Source organism: Lactuca sativa, chromosome 8, assembly GCF_002870075.4.
Source record: "Lactuca sativa cultivar Salinas chromosome 8, Lsat_Salinas_v11, whole genome shotgun sequence".
NCBI lineage: Eukaryota > Viridiplantae > Streptophyta > Magnoliopsida > Asterales > Asteraceae > Lactuca > Lactuca sativa.
This window is the reverse complement of record NC_056630.2, coordinates 249,328,070-249,335,764: the sequence shown is the minus strand read 5'-3', so window position 1 is coordinate 249,335,764 and position 7,695 is coordinate 249,328,070.

Genomic DNA, 7,695 nt, shown 5'->3' with positions numbered 1-7,695 from the left:
AACAGCCAAGGCTCCCAATGAGTCACCGACGGATTCCCACCAATCTCTAGCTTGGTCTCGCAAACATCCTGCTGCATACCTCACCTTCGACCCCTCGGGGCAGAAGCTGGTCAGCTGTGCAGACTCAATGTCCGCAGTCCATCGTCTAGCAGCAATGGGGTCCTTCGCCCCATGGAAATCCGCCGCACCACTGCCCCTGAAGTCCTTAAAGGACAGTGTGCGAGATCCTGACTGGCCAGATGCCATGTCACTCCTGAACGCCCTGAGGCGGTCCTCCATCATCTCAACTATCCCTTTCTTGATCGACCCGAAAATGATAGGGGTCGACTCAAGGATGCCTCTGGTGATCTCTGACGTGATGAACTCATATAGCCTCTCATCTACTGGCTCGGAACCGGATCCCGAACCCGATCCCTCTCCAGCACTGCCAACTGCTGGCCTCTGACGTAATACCATCATTCTGCAATACATACATGCAACTATTAGTGATACTGATACCTTTAAAGGGATCACATCTATTACAAGTTCCCTGGTCTTGTCTTAGCCTTCCTCAATTCGGGTACGGATCCTCTATTTTCAGTAGTACGAGCCCATACGACCTTCCACATCTATCCGTACCTTCCTCAAGGACTGCCTTGACTCCACTATATCCCTTTTACCACTGGTGATCTCTGATACTCTTATCCTAGGCATACCCTAGGAAACCTCTGACTCCACCCAACCCAGTCCTCAGCTGCTGAAGGTCTCTTTGTAATGCCAATTAGCCATTACCTAAACACAATCACATGCAACGAGGCTCGGATAATCCTTCGAGTAAGGGACTCATCCCTACAAACGTTAGGACTCAAACAAGAGCTACGCAATAGGCTCAAATCCAACAATCTGATATTATTCAACCCTGATCACATGTGACTTTAACGTATTCACCTAACAACTAACTCCCATCACTCAAAGCCCACATAGCACAAAGCAACATCATTTGAACAAAAGGGAACAATCTCAAGCAACTCTATCCTCATAACAGAAACTGCACTAGCATACACTGCTAAGCTCATACTGTCAGGCATAACCTAGATAGGCTATCCTACTGTTGTCTACTCAATTCTAGCATGCAACTCTCATAAGCTGAAGCACATAATGCAGGCATGTAAGGCATCACTCCTAGATCCTTAGTCCTATTCTAGCATGTTGTTCTACTGAAACTGATAAACATAACATAAACTTGTATGGGTACTTTGGGGAATACTTACTTGAGCTCGGCCGGTCGCACACATCACACACTTCGTTCTTTCTCAAAAACTCTTTACTTATCTTTTAGAAAACATTTCTTTTATCAAAATCATTTAATCCCTCGATTTGAGTTCAAACACCCCCGAGGGTGTCTTCGAAACCCTCAAACTAGGGCTCTGATACCAACTTGTAACGACCCAATTTTCACTCCCAAAAATTTCATTTAAATTAAGTGGTTTGTAAAACATTTGTAGTAACACATCATCCGATCATATCATTTCATAAAACATATCTCATGTCTAAAAGCCAAAAACATGAAAATAATAATACTGACATAGTATAATCCCAAAACATCTCATAAATGCGGAAAACCCATGTGTGTGTATGATGTGCCACTACCGCGCCGGTTCCTTCCCCTTCGCTGAAGAGGTACCTGAAACCAAAACTGAAAACTATAAGCACGAAGCTTAGAGAGTTCCCCCCATCGTACCACATACCATATAATCACATAACATACATACCGCCAGGCATTTCTGGGGTGCCCGACCTACCCGATACGTCCATTCTAGGGTGCCGAACTACCTGTACGGCCATTCTGGGGTGCCGACCTACCCATGCGGCCATTCTGGGGTGCCGTCTTACCCATGTCAAGCCATTCTAGGGCACTGACCTACCCATGTCGAGCCATTATGGGGTGCTGACTACCCTTCGGTCCTAACAACCGAACCTCAGGGACTATTTCACGCCTACTATTACTATCACATATATCATAGCATAATCTATTGTCAGACATATCTAGGGTGTCCGACCTACCCTTCGGTCCTAACAACCGAATCCCGGGGACTCTTCCCCGTCCTACTACCTCTATCTCATGTAGCATATCATGCTACCAGCTAAACATGTCAAAACATACTATTAGGCATATCTGGGGTGCCTAACCTACCCTGCGGTCCTAACAACTGAACTCTATCACTATCACATACCATATCACGCTAGCATATAACATATCAGGTAGTAACAACACAGATGAAGATCACGAAGAGAAACATCTAGCATACAATCCCTACTGGTGGGCCGACATTGTGGCCGTAGACCCACCGCTATTGGAAGGTAACTCACCTCGTAGTAGCTGCTGAACTGTGCGGGAATCCTCTGACTGCTGCTGCTGCTGCTCCGGAAATCCTCCAACTATAATTCCGGCAAAGCAGTTAGTCAGAAACTGACATCTACTCTCAGGGTAAAATGACCATTTTAACCCTGACCAAGTCAAAGTTAAAGTCAACTTCTAGCTGACCTGACTCGCCGAGTTGGCTTGCCAACTCACCGAGTCCCTATCCTTCCATTAGACCTCATATCCGTCTCTACTCGTCTAGTTAGGCGATGAATCGACGAGTTTTCCTTGTAAATGATCATCGACGGAATCCTCATCCGACTCGCCGAGTTATATGAACAACTCATCGAATTCATCATCAACTGATACGCAGGTCCTGTCCTTGACTTGCCGAGTTGTATGAACAAATCGTCGAGTTCATCTTCATCCATAAGAAGATTCCCTTGGACTCGCCGAGTCTGTTCATGCACTCACCGAGTCCCATGAATTTCCAGGACAATGGCTTAGTCCAGAACGTTGGGTTACCCCTTGGGACCCCCTTAAAACCTTTCCACACTCAACTGGGTCCTTATGTCCCTCAACTGATATGGGACAGAACTTAGGAATCGCCGAGTCTAAGAACGGACTCGCCGAGTTGGTCACAACCACTCAATGAATCTTCGATTTCTGATGAACAACCTTTGATCAAAATGTAGATCTATGCTTCTACAATCGATCTAGCACGTAAAGTTACAACCTTTACGTGCTTGCATGGGAGTTTAAGATCAAAAGGTCCTAAAACAATCTCTCACAATGCATGGGACCTTCCTTGAGTGCAAAAGCCACTCCTTTCTGCCTTGTAACCCCTCTAAGGACCTAGATCCGAGACATCAACCTCAAACCATGCTTGCAATCATGGTTGGTGACCAAAATGGCTTAGAAAAGCCCTAAAACTCCACAAAATGGGATCTATCAAAAGAGAAAGCAAGGTATAGACTTTATACCTTCTGAAGTCTGCAAATGATCCTCAAAGCCGAATCCTTCTAGTCTCCTCTTGATCCTTCAAGCTTTTCCTTCCTTCCTTGGATCACAAAAGTACCAAAATCACTCCAAATGCCTTAGATTGCTTCAAAAACGGCTAGGGTTTGCTATGGCGGTCTTCTGGGAGCAAATGGGACTAAGGTGGCCGAGTTAAGGTGTTTAAATAGGGTGCAAACCCTCGGATTAGGGTTTTTGTCCAAACAGGCACTACTCGCCGAGTCGACAACTTAAACTCCGCGCCTCATACCGCTTCTACTCGGCGAGTTGGTCCTTCAACTTGCCGGGTCCAAGACCAAATGCAAAACATTTAAAGATTTATTAAAAAGAACACGTACCAAGAACCAGGTGCTACAGTTTCTCAACCTGACCCGCACATATTCTTTTTATCACTGGCAGTGGTATAAAGGTACATGAATGATGATAGATTGAAGGAGATCTATATTGTTATTCTAAGATAATGTAAGGCTTTTTTATGCTTATGTTTCTTGTATCACTTATGACTTCCCAATGTTTTTAATAACCAATGAAAAAATTTCCTCGGAAATACTTTTATAGGGAAAATTATGCATTTATAAATAAACGTTGTTTTAAATAAGCATAAATAAAAAGTTTTAAAATGGTCGTGAAAATGGGAATGTCACAATTGGTATCAGAGCATTAGTTTAAGCGAACTAGGAATTTGGAGGATTTCTAGACTTAATCTTAGAATGTTAAGCAAATGATCATGAGATGAGTGACTATTTTATTGTAGATAGTATACCTAAATTGACATACGCACTAGAACAATTTAGGCAATGTGCATTAATTGTTATAATGTATTGAATGACTTATAGCATGCTTTAGGTTTCATACCTAGAATTGTTATTACTTGATTTTAGGTATGTTTCCGACCTAGATTAGGAAATTTTATGTGCTCAGATTTCTAGGCGTTTAATTATGGTATTAGAACAGGCATATAACTTTTCAAAGTGATAAGGAGAATTATACATCTAAACCTTCCCTATCTATATTCTCATCTCGATACACTAAACGTCGCTTTGGTGTACAGAACGTCATGGTAAGGACACGAAGCTGATTGGGAAACGATAATAAGAATCAGCAGTTTGAGCTCCCTGTAATCAACCATGCACCTAGATTTGTGTTGATAGTTGAACCTGTCATGATGGCAATGATTAAGGATATGCTAGCCGAACAGAGGGAGAAGATGATACAACTTATACGAGAGAATTGAAGAGAACCTACTGTACCTGTCATGTAGCTTGAGCTTAATGCGGAGTGATCCGGGGAAGCAAATTACAGTAGGACAGTGAGCCATATGGAACCCCAAGTGGTTAGGATGAATAACAATGAAGTGGAGATTAAAAGGAATAGATGCAAGTACAATAACTTTACGACTTGCCAACTGTCAATTTTTAATGGAAAGGACGTCTCGATCGAAATTATGGATTGGATTTCTGAGATGGAGTTAGCTTTCATAACTTGTGGTTGCAAGGGCAAGTTGAAAACCACTTATGTTGTACATGAGTTTGGAGGCTGGGTTTTTCCTTGGTGAAATACGTTAGGAAAAATTATAAGCCCTAAAGAGCCACTAGAACTGAAATGGGCAGAGATCCTGGTTCACTTCAAGCGCTAGTTTTGCTCAGCCTAAAACATGTTAGAGTAGGAGAACCAGCTTATGAGATTAACGAAGGTTAACATGAAAGTTTACGAATACACCAACGCCATCACAGACAATATGGAGTTTGCTTTGCGCCTTATACCTGACGATCTTACAAAAATCGATAGGTACTCTAAGGGACTACCATGGGAGTACATTGTGACAGTTAAGCATGATCCTACTTTTAAAGCAACCATCCGGGCTGCGAAGTTTATGGATATCCTGATCAAGGTGAGAAGTGTCGACCAGGTTGAAATTGGCAAGAAAAGGAAGAGTGAAGGATTCTCAAAATCTGATAATAATACTAAAAGCTCGAAATCAAAGGATTAGTAGTCTTGGAGTAGCAAGGAAAAATGGTGTTAAAAGTGCATAAGGAAGCACTTTGGGAAATGCACTGAAGAAGTGACATGTTTCAAATATGGGAAGACTGGTCACTATGCTAATGAATGCCCAGCCAAGAAAAAAATCTACTTCAAGTGTGGTGAAGAAGGACACTTCAAGCAATATTTCCTATAGACGGAAGGAGCTACAAATCCAAATGTGCCACCAGAGCCAAATGTGAGGGCATATCATATGATACTTGATGATGAAACAAAAGGACGAGAATTTGGGGCTACTTGTCGGGAGTATTTAAATTAATGAGTCATGACAAGTAATATCCTATGTAGCGTAATATAACATGCATAATAAGTTGAAATAACAATGTAATTATCTAAGAAGCAATATAATTTCCTAAATTACGTTATTCAATGTGATAAGTTTTGTGTGGCTTTATTATACAGTAACTACGAGATAATACTTGGGATGGGTAAGAGCAGGTGTGAAGGGTAGTAGAGGCCTATACTACCCGAAACACAGGACTTGCACTTGTTTAGATTATTAAATTATTTAATAAAATCGTTGTGTTTGGAAAACATTGTTGGTTTTCCTTTTCAAAGAAAATTTTATACATATTTTTTATGATAACTTTTAATTTTTTATAATTGTTATTTTTATGACTAGAAACTTACATGCATCTTTTAGTAAAAAAAAATTATCTTAGAAAAAACAAAGTTATGTATATATATATATATATATATATATATATATATATATATATATATATATATATATGTGTGTGTGTGTGTGTGTGTGTTTGTGTGTGTGTGCATGATATGCATAAAGTAGTCATTGACCATTTATGATGTTATTTGTGTTCATTTGTTAAAATGGTTGTAATCTTTATTTTTTCATATGATATGTAATAATTAAATAGATAGTTTTCTTTTTGTTTATTTTCATACGTAATACATTAGTTAGAATAGTTTAATTTATAAAAATATAACAATAATGAAGATGGTGACCATTTTCAAGATCAAAAGTTCATGCACTTGCTTTTATTAAAGTTTTATAAACTTTATAAAGGTATTTCTATGAACTTGGTATAAAGTGTTGAAGCAACTAGAATCATTAAAACATTACAAATTGTTTTTGGTCTCTTATGTCCCTCAGCATTGACTTGGAATTTTTGTGATGGCTCACAAAATGTCACTAGTTTATAGTTGGTTTATGCACATATGTTTTATGATTTGTGATGCATGTTTTATGTTTCTATATTATACATGTTTGTAAAATTAGATTTTAAAATGCTAGATAATACTTTAAACATAAAAATAATGAAATGAAGTTTGATTTTAATAAATTTTGTCTTTTCATAAGACGTATCAAGTTGTGGTTTTAAAATAAAATTGCTTAAAAAAACCTTAATTATGGAGAATTATGACGATTAAATTTTATAAGTTTAAAATTAGGATTTTAAAAAGACTTATTAAACTTCAAACCTTATATAATGAGAGAGAAGTTTTATTAAAGGGTTTCTAAGTGTTCTTTTCTACTCAAACGGCAAAACTTAATAATAGATATTATATTTAAATTCGATCGTGTCAATAATATAAAATTGGATTTTATATAAAAAAAACATTACTAAAATGTGATTTTAACTAAAAGTATATAATGACTTATAGGATGCATGAATAACCATGATATCGTAAGTTTTTAAACGAGAATTATAAAAACATTAAAAGACCCCTTATTAAACGTAAGTCTATGGTGTACACTTTGAAAACACTCGGACATCACTTGCATAATACTAGTGGGATAAAGGATATATAATCGCCAGTGTTATCTTTTGATGAACGAGGTGTATTCATGATTTCTATAACCTACTTATAAGCGGCTTACACATGTTTATCAAATTGGATGATTTAATTTAAAATCTTTTGTGAAGAAGATCACCTAATCAATAGAGGTCTAAGGCATAGATGAGATCAAACATGTCTATTGACATAAGTTATTAGTGATCCCATAACGCTTATAATTATATATTAGACTATAATTGATAATCGATATCTACCTTGCTGGATTTAATGAACGGGATAAAGGATACCTAACATTTATTTGTTTTCCAACTTTGATCCTAAACTTTGATAATTAAGTTTTTGGAAATTTAAGTGTAAAGATTTAAATACTGAAAATACTAAATGAATTTTGTTATGTAACGTCTCAATTTTCATAGCAATTTTTTCATTTTTATTTCTTAAACTAAATAAGAGTATAATTAAATTATGTAGAATACATGATCCTGATGCATGTGCACAGTCATGCCTTGTCTTTCTCATGATTCGAAGAAGATCCTGAA